Genomic DNA, 17,031 nt, shown 5'->3' with positions numbered 1-17,031 from the left:
CCTGCCATGGCCTCTACCTACCATCACCTCTATCTCAATTATAGATAATATATTATCTATTATCCTATTATTATAGATATTTTTTCTGAACTATAATCCTGCATCTCCAAGTGACTACTCAACACCTCTATCTAGAGGTTTTTCCAAAAGCAGCATGTGAAAATGGATGGGTACTATCCTTCCCCACAATCAGCTCCAAGCCTGAATTCTTCCTTTCATCCTAGCTCAAACCTTGGCATCTTCCCTAATGCTTCTTCCTCTTTTCCAATGTCCAGTAAATCCCTACATCCCATAACTCTTTCTTTGCAAAATCTCCCCAACCAGTTCTTTCTCCAAGACAGATCCTCATCAGCTCATCTCAAACTCCTGGTAGGGTAGGCAGGGAGATTGGAGTCTTTGAAAAGGTAGTTCCTTACCCAAATATCTTCCTCCAAAGCCCAAAATTCCGTATCACCAAAGCGTCATATTGTGCCCAGTGGGTCATCAATAATGGACTGGCTAAATCCATCATGGTTCATCCATACAATGGACTATTATGCAGAAGTATGTGAGGCAACAGTAAGTGGTATTCGGTGGGGAGGTAGGTGCAGAAACCTTGTGTAGAATGCTACTATTTGTGCAAAAGGTAAAAAGGAAGAAAAAAGGAATATGTGCCTATTTACTCGTATGTGGATAAAATGCCTCTGAAAGATACATTTTAAAAACTGATAACATTGGCTGGCTCTAGAGAAGGAAACTAGGGCCTGGGTACATGGGAAAAGAGGATACTTACACATTTTGAAATTTGAAAAACATAAATTTAATGCCCATTCATATAAATAAACAATTACAATTAAATACAAAATATAAAAATAGGGTTACAGCTCTTTTAGAATTTGTCTAGCAGATTTTCCAGTAAAAAAAAAAAATACAAAATATGGTAAAACCAAAAAGGGAGGGTATGGCATCAAGTCAGTATATTTCCACATGAGTGCAATTACAAGAGAAAAAACAACCAGAATGACATCTAAGATCATCTTAAAAGCCTCTGGTTCCTATTTTTTTACCATGATTCTACCAATCAAGGCTGCTATAAGTATTATAACAATAGTTTTTATCACTTGCCCCATGGCACAGGTTTTAATGATGGGTTTAGAAATCAGGGTTCTAGCCTTGCATTACCCTTGGTAGCGCAATGGGAGGTGATGGGTTACTCCATCATTCTTCCTTATAATCACGCTTTGACCCTCCCCTCCAGGACCAAGCCTTTTCCAAATATTCAGAACTTTATTGAAAGGGGCAAAACCTGATGAGGCAACTTGTATACAGTTTGCTTTGGTGCCTCTGTGAATACATAATCCATTGGGCAGATCACCTGTTAATGTTTCCTTTCCTTCAAGATCCCAGACTTCTGGGCTCCCCCTCTTCTCTTGGGAGATGTGTACTTAAGGCTCTGGAGCTAGCTGTCCATTAGGCCAGGCAAACACAAAGCTCAAAGAATGTCATCTGGAGCAAATATAGGCTGATTGGCTTGGGGGTTTTTCTGCACATGTGCCAGCTTTATTAGCCCCAAGGTGCCTTCCAATTCTAACATTCTGCTGTTCTAGAAATCCAAGATTTCCTCTCTTACCTCAAGTGACTGAAAAGTTAGCTGAACAGCTAGACATACATAATGTCCTTGCATCTTCTTATACAGATGTGGCTCTTTTCTGAAATAAAAATTTTATATTAGGATCCAGAATTTAACCTCACACCATAGCCCTACCTTTGTTTGTTATTTAGTTTTTTTCACCTCCCAATTATAAGAAAAGGTAGAAGTAATAGAATCAAGAAGCTGAATTCCAAGCTAGCAATGGGGAAAGCTGAGAGCCAATCCAATGTGTACCACAGAATCCTCAAAGTCTCAGAACAAGTAGCATCAGCCAGGAAACTGGACGATTCCTCCCTGAGAATTTGACCAGACCAAGAGGAAATACCCACAGATTCTGACATTGAAGGTTATGCAACAAACAGCTCACCCAAATCACAATACAGTGAGGCTCAGAGTCAAAAGTCCCACTCCTCTTCGAGGTTCCCATCAGCACATTTAGATCAGATCCTAATCAGGAGTCTACATACATTCAAGTAGCACTAGACATCCAAGGAAAGCCATTATCATGAAATACAAAGATCAAAAAAAAGTCAGTTGTAACTTGAAAGATACAGCAATTATGCAGAGAGAAGAAAACAAAACTACCTTCAGAGAAAGAAGATATTGCAACCAGGAAACAGGAACAGAATGTTGTGTTTCAACAAAGTAGCTTTCAGAAGACAAAATAAAAAGGAGCTCATAAAATTAAAAGCATGAAAGCAACAATGAAAAACTCAGCTATTGAATAGGGTACTACATAGAAAGTCTTCCAGAAAGTTAAGCAAAAAGTCAAACAGGTAAAAATAAATAAATAAATAAAAACTAAAGAATGACAAAATAAGAAAAACGAAGGGCCAGTCTGAAAGATCCAATATCCAAATAATTGAAGAGGAAAAGAGAAAAATAGAGGGGACAAAAACCAATAAAATAACCCGAAAACATTTAGCAAACCAAGGGACATGAATTGATAGGCAGAAGGATCCCCCAAGCGCCTAACACAACAGATGAACACAGACCCACAGGATGGCACATTATGGTGGAATTTCACAATATTGAGGGAAAAGAAAGCTTCTGCAAGAGTCCAGAGAAAGCAAAGGTGATTTAGGGGATTTGGACTTCTCAACACTTAACATGGGAAGCTAGAAGACCATGGAACAATGTTTTCAGCCTGTAATCCCAGTACTTTGGAAGGCTGAAGCGGGAGGATCTCTTGAGGCCAAAAGTTTGAGACCAGCCTGGTTAACATAGTTTGAGACCCTATCTCTAAAAAGAAAAGAAAAGAATTTAAAAAGGGGAAAGGCCAGGTGCGGTGGCTCACACCTGTAGTCCCAGCACTTTGGAAGGCTGAGGCAGGCGGATCATGAGATCAGGAGTTTGACACCATCCTGGCCAACATGATGAAACCCCGTCTCTACTAAAAATACAAAGATTAGCTGGGCATGGTGGCACGCCTGTTGTCCCAGCTACTCGGGAGGCTGAGGCAGAAGAATTGTTTGAAACCAGGAGGCAGAGGTTGCAGTGAGCCAAGATCGTGACACTGCACTCCAGCCTGGTGACAGAGTGAGACTCTGTCTAAAAATAAATAAATAAATAAATAAAATTAAAAATAAATACATACATACATAAAAAATCAGCCAGCCATGGTGGTGTGCACCTGTAGTCCCAGCTACTCGGAAGGCTGAGGCACAAGACCCAGGAGGAGGAGGCTGCAGTGAGCAGAGATCATGCCACTACACTCCAGCCTGGGTGACAGAGCAAGATTCTATCTCAAAAAAAAGGGGGTGCAGACAGATTTCCAAATAATGAAGAAAAATCATTTTCCAAACAAAAATTCTAGATCTAGACAATCCATCTACTAAAAATGAGGGTAGAAAAAAGTAATTCTAAGCTATTCAAGGTCTTAGATTGTTGATATCCCAGGTATCCTCCCTTTTTCAAAAAGCTCTTGGAAGCAGTGTTCCTACAAAATAAGGCAGTAATCATGAAAAGAACGTGGGACACAGGAAAGCGGTGAGCCAGCATCGGAAAGGGCTGAAGGCAGTCCCGAAGAGACTGATGGAGAGTCTAAAAGAACAGTTTTGTTCCCATGAAGAGGGGTCTTGCCCATTGTCTTGTCCAAGATGGTGTAGGTAAACTCTCAGGAAAGCTACAGCAGGACTAGGACTCGGAGGCTCTGTTCACCTTATCTCCTCCTGAGTGCCACCATCTAATTGTGGCAATATTGTTCTTTTCATAGGCAGCTAGATTTATGTTTGAGACTCAGGTTTTTCCCCAAAACTTTGGCAATAGGGTGTTTAGAGAGACATAGATGGAAAAATTCTGAGGAAATAGGCAATACAATAATATCTGGGGGTAAAGGAAGGTACACTATGAAAGAAGGGAACTTCTAAGTCCCAGCAGTGGTTTATTTCTCTACCTGGTTGGTGAGTTCAGAAGTGTTTATATTCTCGTTGTTATTAAAACTGATTTAAAACTGAACATATGTTTTATATACTCCTTTCTGAGTATTTAGTACACACATATGCCCAATAACTACATAGAAGAAAAAATCTACACTCTTAATACCTAGTCACAGGTATTAACATTTTCTAGTATTTCCTTTCATCTTTTTTCTGTGTACTTGCATAACTGAGATGATACCGTGCATACATTTTTGATATATTCTATTGTGAGAACTGTTTAACATAAGCATCTTACGTTAAACTCTTTACATACTTATCATTTTAGGAACCACGTAATATTGAATTGAAACTTTTCCCTATTTCAGAGAGTGTAACTCTTGGGAATGACATGACTGAATCTTTGTGGTGGTAACAGCTTGTATGTGAAAATGCTTGCAGGGAAATTCAGAATGTCTTCCCACCACCTCATCACCCTGTCAAAACCACAAACCTCCTTGAAGATCCATTTCAAACCCCACCTCCTCCATGAATCATTCCCTGACCTCTGCAGAGAAGCCCTCTCCTCTAACCTTCCAGAATCCAGAGTTCTTGTCTATTCTGCCTTTTTTTTTTTTTTTTTTTCAAGACAGGGTCTCACTCTGCTGCCCAGGCTGGAGTGCAGTGGTGTGATCATGGCTCACTACAACCTCCACCTTCTGGACTCAGGTGATCCTCCTACTTCAGCCTCCAGAGTAGCTGGGATTACAGGTGTGTGCTTCCATGCCTGACAAATGTTTGTGGTTTTTTTTGTAAGGATGGGGTTTCATTATGTTAACCAGGATAGTCTCGAACTCCTGGGCTCAAGTGATCCACCTGCCTAGGTCTCCCAAAGTGCTGGGATTACAAGTGTCAGCCACCATGCCAGGCCAGCTACTCTGCCTCTTTTTAAAGCTGTTTATGTGTCATTTCTTTTCTCCCTGGTACACTATAAGTTCCTGGGAACAGAAACATGTCTCTAGAGGGGCTGGAATATACTTAGTGCTCCATAAATAATAAGTAAAGAAATTTGGAAGGCTGTTTTTTTATTTTCTTTAATATTCTGCATTGCAAATAGCTTATATGATTAGGTCATTTATGAGCTTTCACGCAATTGAAGGTTCTCAAGTGGAAACATTCTGCTTGTGCATAATTGCCACATTCAGAAACTAGGAATATGACCACTCCTGCTGTCTCTGATAATGGATTTTATATTTGCTTTGAGGGCTGGGTTAAGCAATGTTTGAGTTCTAAAAATAACATTTATGTTTATTGAGGGCCTATTACGTGCCAGACCCCAGCCCAAGAAGTTTTCATGCATCTGTAATTTAGTTCCTACAGTAACACTATAAGGTAAACCACTGAATTTTCTCATTTTACAGCTGAGGAAATGAAGTCATCTGCAGGGAGTCAACTAGGTTGTACGTGGAGAAATTAGAACTCTAACTCAGCTACACATGATTCTCGTATTTCTCACTTCTGAGCAAGGCTGCCTCCTCAGATATAAAAGTATAAAATCTAGGATTTGGCTTCCGACTCTCAGTTCCATATTGAAAATCATTCTCCATCAAATGGCTGACACTTATGAATATATATTTTATTGATAAATACAAAGAATATTACATAATATTTAGAAGAGAAGTAAGAAAGAAATCCACAGTTTCACCACCTAACAATTACTGTCATTTTAGAGTGTTCTCTTCCAGTCTTTCCCCATATGTATACCTTTAAAAAGAAAAAAATAGGCTGGGCACGGTGGTTCATGCCTGTAATCCCAGTACTTTGGGAGGGCAAGGTGGGCAGATCACCTGAGGTCAGGAGTTCGAGACTAGCCTGGCCAACATGGTGAAACCCCATCTCTACTAAAAATACAAAAAATTAGCCAGACATGGTGGCAGGCGCCTGTAATCCCAGCCACCCAGGAGGCTGATGCAGGAGAATCGCTTGAACCTGTGGGACGGAAGTTGCAGCGAACAAGATCGTGTCATTGTACTCCAGCCTGGGCAACAAGAGTGAAACTCTGTCTCAAAAAAAAAAAAAAAAAAAGAAAGAAAAGAAAAGAAAAGAAAAAGAAAAAAGAAAAATATCTTCAGATAGTTGTGTGTGTGCTTTTAAGCAGAAGAGTCTGCTTAGCGGTAGGGTTAAGACAAGGGTAGCACCGAAGACGAACTTCAGCTTTTCTACCACCTGGGGCTCATCTGACATCAGATAGAAACATGAAAACATAACAAAGATTAAAGGGCAATTAACACAGATCTGACTGCCTGCACCGACATGGCTTGTGTGTGGCAGGGGCTCCTGGATGAGAAGGAGGCAGAAGTTAACAGAGCTGACTTGTTCCTTGAGTGTCATGTCTTATGTCATCAGCTGCTGACTGTGCAGCAGACTGTAATATAGTTTAGTAGAAAATGTTGACCTTTAGCTTCATTCTTAATTCTTAACTTTTCAGTTATTGGAAGCCCATTTTTCTGGTAAAGACATCAGGGAAATCCTTCTGCCCCATCCTCCTCCTTCTCCCACTCCCTGATAGGCAGAATAATGGTTTCCAAAGATGCCACACCCTAATCTCTGGAAGCTGTGAATAGTTTACCTTACATAGCAAAATTCTGCACTGTGATTAGGAGTACTGATCTTGATATGAGGAAATTAACCTGGATTACCCAGGTAAACTCAATTCAATCACATCAATTCTTTTTTTTTTTTTCTTTTCTTTGCTTTTTTTTTTCTTTCAAGATAGAGTCTCGCTCTGTTGTCCAGGCTGGGGTGCAGTGGGACAGTCTTGGCTCACTGCAACCTTCGCCTCCCAGGTTCAAGCAATTCTCCTGCCTCAGCTTCCCAAGTAGCTGAGATTACAGGCACCCGCCACCACACCTGGCTAATTTTTGTAGTTTTGGTGAAGACGGGGTTTCACCATGTTGGCCAGGCTGGTCTCGAATTCCTGACCTCAGGTGATCCACCCGCCTCAGCTTCCCAAAGTGCTGGGATTATAGTCATGAGCCACCACGCACAACCACATCAATTCTTAAAAGCAACGAACTTTTCTGATCTGTGGTCACAGAGAGATGTGACTACAGGTCAGTAAGAGAACCACAGAGATGGCAGCATGAGGACTTGGCCTATCATGGCTGGCTTTGAAGATGGAGGCAGGGGGCTACCAGCCAAGGAATGTGGGTAGCCTCCAGAAGCTGGAAAATTCAAAGAAATGGATTCTTCCCTAGAGCATCCAGAAAAACTTATACCTTGATTTTAGCTACTTGAGATCTGTGTTAGATTTATGACCTACAGAATTGTAAAATTAAAAATTTGCATTTCCAACAGATGAAAGGCTGAAGAAATTGTGTTCTGTACAGCAAAAGAACAATTAACAAAGTGAACAGACCTCACACAATGGGAGAAAATATTTGCAAACTATCTATCTGACAATGGATTAATAATCAGAAGATATAAGAAGCTCAAACAACTCAACAGGAAAAAATTTAATTACCAATTTTTTAAATGAGCAAAAGATCTGAATAGACACTTTTTTTTTTTTTTTTTTTCTTGAGACAGAGTTTTGCTTTTGTCGCCCAGGCTGGACTGCAATGGTATGATCTCGGCTCACTGCAAACTCCGCCTCCCAGGTTCAAGCGATTCTCCTGCCTCAGCCTCCCCAGTAGCTAGGATTACAGGCTCCTGCCACCATACCCAGCTAATTTTTGTATTTTTAGTACAGATGGGGTTTCACCATATTGGCTAGACTGGTCACGAACTCTTGACCTCAGGTGATCCACCCACCTTGGCCTCCCAAAGTGCTGGAATTCTTAAAAGAAGACATATAAATAGCAAACAGGCATATGAAAAGGTGCTCAACATCATTGATCATCAGAGAAATGCAAATCTAAACTATAATAAGATAAATTTCACCCCCGTTAAAATGGCTTATATTCTAAAAACAGGCAATAACAAATGCTGGCAAGGATGTGGAGAAAGGGGAACGCTTGTACACTGTTGGCGGGAATGTAAATTAGTACAACCACTATAGAGAACAGTATGGACATTCCTTGAAAAACAAAACAAAACAAAAAAAAAAACAGAACTATTATATGATCCAGCAATCCCACTGCTAGGTATTAATATATACCCAAAAGAAAGGAAATCAGTATATCAAAGTGATATCTGCACTCCTATGTTTATCGCAGCACTATTCACAATAGTTGTATTAGCAGTTCTCACTCTGCTAATAAAGACATACCCAAGACTGGATAATTTATTTAAAAAAAAGAGAGTTAATCGACTCACAGTTTCACATGGGTGGGGAGGCAAAGTAGGAGCAAAGTCACATCTTGCATGGTGGCAGGCAAGAGGAGCTTGTGCAGGGGACCTCTCATTTATAAAACCATCAGATCTTCTGAGACTTACTCATTGACTACCACAAGAACAGTATGGGGGAAACTGCAGCCATGATTCAATTATCTCCACCTGGTCTTGCCCTGGACATGTAGGGATTATTACAATTCAAGGTGAGATTTGGGTGGGGACACAACCAAACCTTATCAATAGCCAAAATTTGGAGTCAACCTAAATGTTCATCAACAACCCCTAGATAAAGAAAGTGTGATACATATACACAATGGAGTACTATTCAGCCATAAAAAATAATGAGATCCTGTCATTTACAACAACACGGGTGGAACTGGAGGTCGTTATGGTACGTGAAATAAACCAGGCACAGGAATACAAACTTTTCATGTTTTCACTCATTTGTGGGAGCTAAAAACTAAAACGACTGAACTCATGGAGACAGACAGTAGAATGATGGTTACCAGAGGCTGAGAAGAGTGGTGGGTGGGTGTGAGGAGGCAGGATGGTTAATGGGTACAAAAATATAGTTAGAATGAATAAGATCTAGTATTTGACAGCACAACAGGGTGACTACAGTCAACAATAATTTATTGTACATTGTAAAAATCACTAAGAGTATAATTGGAATGTTTACAACACAAAAAAAGAATAAATGCTTGAGGTGATGGATACCCCATCACATCTACATGTGAGATGTGATTATTACACAATGTAGGTGTGTTTCAAAATATCTCATGTACCCCACAAATGTATACACCTGCTATGTACCCATACAAATTTTGTAAATAAAATTTTAATTGTGATTTATAGATACATAGAATATTATTCAGCCATAGAAAAGAAGGAAATCCTGCCATTTGCAACAACATAGATGAACTCTGAGGGCATTATGCTAAATGAAATAAGTCAGACAGAGAAAGACAAATACTGTATGATCTCACTTATATGTGGAATCTAAAAGAGCTGACTGAACTCATAGAAAAAGAGAGAAGAATGGTGGTGGCCAGGGGCTGGGGACTGGGGAAAATGAGGAGATGTTGGTCAAAGGGTATGAACTTTAGTTATAAGATAAATAAGTTCCGGGGATTATAATGTATAGCATGATGAGTATAGTTAATAATACAGATGTTCCTCAACTTACAATACAGTTACACCCTGATAAACTCATCGTAAATTGAAAATATCATGTCATAAATGCATTTAATATACCTAACCTACCAAACATCATAGCTTTAGCTTAGTCTACCTTAAACGTGCTCAGAACACTTTTGCCTAGGTTGGGCAAAATCATTGAACACAAAAAGTATTGAATATCTCATGTAATTTATTGAATACTGTGCTGGAAGTGAAAAAAAGAATAGATGAAAATGTACACATTAAGTTGAAAAGTCATAAAGTTGAAAAAGTGTGAGTTGAACCATCGTAATATCAGGTACTGTGTGTACTGTATTGTACACTTGAAATTTGCAAAGAGTAGATCCAAAACGTTCTCCCCATACACACAAAAGAAAAGTGGGAGAGGGGGCAGGAATTTTCCTTTTAAGTCACCGTAGTAATTAATTTGTTAAAGTAGCAATAGAAAACTAATCTCTCTCTCTCTCTCTCTCTCTCTCTCTCTCTCTCTCTCTCTCTCTCTCTCTGTGTGTGTGTGTGTGTGTGTGTGTGCTTGTATGTGCGTGTGTGAATTATGTCCTTACTGACTAGTGTATGTGATTACTGTATGCTTAATTCTCCAGTCCTTTATAGATCCTTAAATTCCTCTAATGGAGAACATCTCAGTGACTGCAACAAGTTTCCCGGGCTTCAACTTCCAGATCTTCAAATCTACTCATCTCAAAAAGAAAACAAGAAAAGAAGCAAAAACTCTAGAAGTCACTCTCTGTACTGTCTAAAGGGATTAGCGACAGAAACCTTGTCTGTCTGCTGAATCCCCAACACCTAGAAGAGTGCCTGGTACATAGTGGTAACTCAATGAACATTTGTTGATTGACTGCTTGATTGATGAACAGTAATATAGAAATTCGTATATTTTACCCATGCCACGTACTGGAGCCCTTTGCTGCTGTGGACTCTGAGTCTCATCATGACCTCATCTTCCTCCAGGGAGAGAGATGAATGCAAATGACCCAGTAGGGTAGAGCTGGGGTTGAAATAAACCCAAGAGTAACTCTGCTTGGCCAGTGAATACTTTGTGCAAGCGTAGCTTATGCTGTGCATGGAGATATATATACAAAGTTTTCTTAGTTATTTATTCAACCAAAATTAAGAGTCTACTATGGGTAGCAGTCTCTGCCGCATTCTAAGAACACATAGATATATAGGACACAGCCACTGCGATCCTAGCATTAACAACCTAGGAATGGCTGCAGGCATCCTTACAATGTGGTGGACACTTTTTTACATACAACAATCTCATTTAAACATTAGAACAGTAACCAGATAAATGGGTATTAGCCCCACTTTATGGATGAGGAAACTGAAGTTCAGAAAGTCAAATAACTTAGACAAGTTACTTAGCAAGTAAATGGTTCATGCCAGGTTTAGAATTCAGGTTTATCTGGCTCCAAAAGCACATAGTAGCTATTCACATTGCATAGTAACCTACAGTTTGCAAACCACTTTTATTACACATTATCTTACTCCATCCAACAAAGGTTATGAAATAGGTCTTACTATACCCATTTTGCCAAACAGAAAACTCAAACTCAATTTTTCTACCCAAGTCACAAAGTTCTTCAGTGACAAAAACAGAATTGGAACCCAGATCTTTTGTCTCTAGCCCCTATTCCCTTTCCACTCTGCCATGGTTTCATTAAACTCTGAATTCTTCACACAGACCCACCTGCTATCATGAGTGTGATCTAAGATCCTGATGAAAGCACATGGGAGAATATAAATAAGGCAAACAGGACTGCTAGAGTTGAAGCTCATGCCAGGTGAACATTTATTAGTTAGAGCTGGTTTACTCTGTGCTATCAATTAAAATCCCTTGCTTGATCTGGGGCTAGCAATTTCATAGCTATCTTCAAGTGTCCTATTGGGGGTATCTTACCCATTTCTTAACATTTGGAACAAGCTCCACTTTGTTCAACACTTTAACATCATAACAGTGTTCATCAAAGCTCGTGGTCTAACTAGTTACCTATTACAAAAGAGAAGACAGGTCCCCAATTAATCAATATACTAAAAGCTCTTCTCCTCCCTTCCAATAAGACTTTGGCCTTGGCAATTGCACAAATACCACATTAGGCCTGGATCAAAAGAATTCATGATCATCAAGGTTATTTAAGATTGACAGTGTTTAGGCCAGGCATGGTGGCTCATGCCTATAATCCCAGCACTTTGGGAGGCTGAGGCAGGAGGATTGCTTGAGCTCAGGAGTTTGAGACCAGCCTAGGCAACATAATGAGACTCTCATCTCTACAGAAAAAAGTAACAATTAGCCAGGCTCACATTTGAAACCAAGAGTTGAAGCTGCAGTGAGTTATGATCATGCCACTGCACTTCAGCCTGTCTCAAAAAAACACAACAAAACAAGACAAAACAAAACAAAACAACTGATAGTGATCAGAGAATCTATCCGAAAATTCCTGAAGAGTAGTGATCATTTCTTGTTTTCATTTCTGTAGCTTCCATTGCATCTAGGTCAACACCTGATCCATGGCAAGTAATTACTCATTGAGTGAAAGCTCCAAATATGCCAACTCAGGAAGACTCTGCAAAAGATCACAGAACCTAGGAAAACCTGAAAGCAAACGGAAGCCAGTGCTTCAAGAAGAAAAAGTTATATCCGCCTTGCCACTGACCATGTGGTTACCCTCTAAACTCGCCACTACCAAGTGTAAGAGTTAAACTTGGCATTTAAGTCTAGTGGACTACGTCTTCCACAAACAATGTGGTCTTCAACAAGTTTCTCTTCTTGCATGTAAAATGTAACATCAAGGAGGGAATGGGGATTCAGATTAAATACAGGATTAATTTCAGTTAATTCCTGAAGTCTTTTCAGAGCCTTGGCCAGCACTTTGGGAACCTTCACCAAGAGGCCCCATCTCCACTTCCTTCTCTGCTATTCTCACATGCCTCACCTGCTGTGCCCACCAGTGTTACGTACACCACCTCCAAGCAGTCTCCACAGAAGAGCCCAGAATCCCTGCTTTCCTACCCACCTCCCAGCTCTCCAAGGAGATCTTCCTTTCATCATCCAAGCAGCCAACCAAAGTGCTGATGCTAATCCGTGAGGATCAGATGCAGTGATTCTTACACTTTTGTGTGACAAAAAAGATCCTCTGAGCATTAAGATGAAAATGCACCTCTCTGAATCTACCCACAGAGGAAGTCTTAGAAGGAGAAGGGATTCAATAATCTTCTAACAAACACCCCTAGAAGATTCTGATGCAGATGACCCAAAGATCACTCTTTCAGATGAAGTGGTCTAGGTTTTGATCCTAGACCACAGGTTCTTCACCTGGCAGTTTATGAATTCCCAAGGGATCTGAGGACCAAATCCAGGTCCTTAGTTAAGTCCGTGAACTTAAAAAGGAAAAAATACAGGCATACCTCAGAGATATTGTAGATTCTGTTCCAGACCACCGCAATCAAACTAATGGTGCAATAAAGTGAGTTATACAAATTTTTCGTTTTCCAATGCATATGAAAGTTATGTTTACACTATATTATAGTCTACTGAGTGTGCAACAGGATTGTACATCCCTTAATTTTAAAATACTTCATTGCTAAAAAAAAATGCTAATGATCATCTGAGACTTCAGCAAGTCATAGTCTTTTTGCTGGTAGAGGCTTTTGCGTTAACATTGATGGGTCTTTTGACTGATCAGGGTGGTGGTTGCTGAAGGCTGGCATGGCTGTGGTGATTTCTTAAAAGAAGACAACAATCAAGTTTGCCATATCAATTGACTCTTCCTTTCACAAAAGGTTTCTCTGTAGCATGTAATGCTGATTGATAGCATTTTGCCTACAGTAACTACCTTCAAAATTGGAGTCCATTCTCCCAAATCCTGCCACTGCTTTGCCAGCTAAGTTTATGGAATATTCTAAATCCTTTGCTGTCATTTCAACAATGTTCACAGCATCTTCACCAGGAACAGGTTTCATGGTAAGAAACCACTTTCTTTTCTTTTTTTCTTTTTTTCTTTTTTTTTTTTTTTAGATGGAGTCTCGCTCTGTCACCCAGGCTGGAGTACAGTGGTGCGATCTCGGCTCACTGCAACCTCCACCTTCCTGGGTTCATGCCATTCTCCTGTCTCAGCCTCCCAAGTAGCTGGGACTACAGGTGCCCGACACTCAGCTAATTTTTTTGTATTTTTAGTAGAGACGGGGTTTCACCGTGTTAGCCAGTATGGTCTTGATCTCCTGACCTCGTGATCCACCCGCCTCGGCCTCCCAAAGTGCTGGGATTACACGCGTGAGCCACCGCGCCTGGCCAAGAAACCACTTTCTTTGCCCATCTATAAGAACCAACGAGTCATCCATTCAAGCTCTATCCTCAGACTGCAGCAGGTTAGTCATAGCTCCACTTCTAATTCCAGTTCTCTTGCTATTTCCACCACATCTACAGTTATTTCCCTCACCAAAGTCTTGAACCTCTCAACGTAATCCATGAGGCTTGGAATCAGCCTCTCCCAAACTTCTGTTAATGTTGATATTTTGACCTCCTCTCATGAATCACAAATGTTTTTAACGGCATCTAGAATGGTGAATCCTTTCCAGAAGGTTTTCAATTGACTTTGCTCTGATCCATCAGAGGAATCACAATATATTGGCAGCTATAGACTTAGACAATGAATTTCTTAAATAAGATTTGAAAATGGAAATTAATCCTTGATCCATGGGCCACAGAATGGATATTGTGTTAGCAGGCATGAAAATAACATTAATCTCCTTGTGCCTCTCTGTAAGAGCTCTAGGTGAACAGGTCACTGTTGATGAGCAGTAATATTTTGAATTTTTTTTCTTTCTTTTTTTTTTTCTGAGCAGCAGATCTCAACTGAGGCTGAGGTGGGCAGATTGCCTGAGGTCGGGAGTTCAAGACCAGCCTGACGAACATGGAGAAATCCCGTCTCTACTGAAAATACAAAATTAGCCGGGCGTGGTGGCACATGCCTGTAATCCTAGCTACTCGGGAGGCTGAGGCAGGAGAATTGCTTGAACCTGGGAGGTGGAGGTTGCGGTGAGCCAAGATTGTGCCATTGCACTCCAACCTGGATGACAAGAGCGAAACTCCATCTCAAAAAAAAAAAAAATTCAGTAAACCATGCTATGAACAGATGTGCTGTCATCCAGGCTTTGTTGTTCCATTTACAGAGCACAGGCAGAGTAGATTTAGCATAATTCTTAAGTGTCCTAGGATTTTTGGAATGGCAAATGATCATTGGCTTCAACTTAAAGTCACCAGCTAAATTAGCCCCTAATAAGACAATCAGCCTGTCTTTTGAAGCTTTGAAGGCAAGCATTGACTTCTGCTCTCTCATGATCAAAGTCCTCAATGGTCTGTTCTTCCAAGAGAAGGCTGTTTTATCTACATTGAAAATCTGCTGCGTGAACACAGGAGGCGTAGGCTACAGTGGGCTGAGATCGTGCCATTGCACTCCAGCCTGGGCGACAGGGCGAGACTCCATGTCAAAAAAAAAAAGAAGAAAAAAAAGAAAAGAAAGAAAATCTGCTATTTAATGTAGCCACATTCATCAATTATCTTAGCTTAGTCTTCTGAATAACTTAGTGCAGGTTTGCATAAGCATTTGCTGCTTCACCTCGCACTTTTACATTACAGAGATGGCGTCTTTCCTTAAACCTCATGATCCAACCTCTACTAGCATCCAACTTTTCTTCTGCAGCTTCCTCACCTCTCTCCACCTTCATAGAATTAAAGAGTTAGGGCCTTGCTCTGAATTTGGCTCTGGCTTAAGGGAATGTTGTGGCTGGCTTGATCTTCTATCCAGACCATTCAAAATTTCTCCATATCAGCAATAAGGCTGTTTTGTCTTCTTGTCATTTGTACATTCACTGAAGTAGCACTTTAATTTCCTTCAACAACTTTCCCTTTGCATTCACAGTTTGGCTAAATGGTGCAAGAGGCCTAACTTTTAGCCTGTCTCAGTTTTGGACATGCCTTCCTGACTAAGCTTAGTCAAATTTCTAGCTTTTTATTTATTTATTTATTTATTTATTTATTTATTTATTTATTTATTTGAGACGGAGTCTCGCTCTGTCGCCCAGGCTGGAGTGCAGTGGCCTGATCTCAGCTCACTGCAAGTTCCGCCTCCCGGGTTTACGCCATTCTCCTGCCTCAGCCTCCGGAGCAGCTGGGACTACAGGCGCCCGCCACCTTGCCCGGCTAGTTTTTTGTATTTTTAGTAGAGACAGGGTTTCACCGTGTTAGCCAGGATGGTCTCGATCTCCTGACCTCGTGATCCACCCGTCTCGGCCTCCCAAAGTGCTGGGATTACAGGCTTGAGCCACCGCGCCCGGCCTCTAGCTTTTTATTTAAAGAGAGACATGCGACTCTTCCTTTCACTTGAATACTTACGGGCAATTGTAGAGTTATTAATTGGCCCAATTTAAATAGTGTTGTGCCTCAGGGAATAGGGAGGTTTGAGGAGGGGAGGGCAGAATGGCCTGTCAGTGGATCAGACAGAACACATACAACATTTATCGATTAAGCTCACTGTTTTATGTGGGCACAGTTCATAGTACCCCAAAACAATTACAATAGTATTATCAAAGATCACTGATTACAGATCACCATAACAGATAGAATAATAATCCAAAAATTTGAAATATTGCAAATATTACCAAAATGTGACCCAGACCTGAAGTGAGCACACACTTTTGGAAAAATGCCACCAATAGACTTGCTCAATGAAGGGTTGCCACAAACCTTCAATTTGTTAAAAACGCATTATCTGTGAGGCACAATGAAACAAAGTGTAATAAAATGAGGTTACCTGTATATCCTTTTTATTTTTATTGGCTGTAACTAGAAGTTAATATTTTTCTTTCTCTCTTTCTTTCTTTCTCTTTCTTTCTCTTCCTTCCTTTCTTTCTCTTTCTTTCTTTCTTTCTTTTCTTTCTTTCTTTCTTTCTTTCTTTCTTTCCTTTCTTTCTTTCTGTCTCTCCTTCCTTCCTTCCTTCCCTCTTTCCTTCCTTCCTTCCTTCCCTCCTTCCTTCCTTCCTTCCTTCCTTCCTTCCTTCCTTCCTTCCTTCTCTCTCTTTCTTTCTTTTTTGACACAGGGGCTCACTCTGTCACCCAGGCTAGAGTGCAGTAATCATGGCTCACTGTAGCATTGACCTCCTGGGCTCTAGTGATACTTTCACCTCAACCTCCTGAATACCTGGGACCACAGGTACATGCCACCATGCCCAGCTAATTTTTTTATTTTATTATTTGTACGTATGGGATCTCACTAGGTTCCCCAGGCTGAATTTGAACTCCAGGGCTCAAAGGATCCTCCCACCTCGGCCTCCCCAAATGCTGGGACTATAGACAAGAGCCACTGCATCCTGCCTAGCATTTATTCTGAATGTCTTTTGATATAGGCAACAGACCCAGTAGTATTAGTAGTACCTGTGACTCTGCCACAAGTAGAAATCATTGATATTGTTAGAGCACATTACTGCTATGGCAGATACCTTGAAATTCTATTTACA

At 40.5% G+C, this 17,031-nt stretch overlaps 1 pseudogene; it reads left to right on the top strand.

Annotated features, from left to right (window-relative positions):
- The first annotated feature begins 852 nt into the window (after positions 1-852).
- On the top strand, positions 853-895 carry LOC115900570 (annotated as a pseudogene).
- Positions 896-17,031: the final 16,136 nt, after the last annotated feature.

Source organism: Rhinopithecus roxellana, chromosome 11, assembly GCF_007565055.1.
Source record: "Rhinopithecus roxellana isolate Shanxi Qingling chromosome 11, ASM756505v1, whole genome shotgun sequence".
In the NCBI taxonomy this organism is placed as follows: Eukaryota; Metazoa; Chordata; class Mammalia; order Primates; family Cercopithecidae; genus Rhinopithecus; species Rhinopithecus roxellana.
Note: the sequence above shows the minus strand (reverse complement) of the source record. Positions and strands in the feature narration are given on the sequence as shown.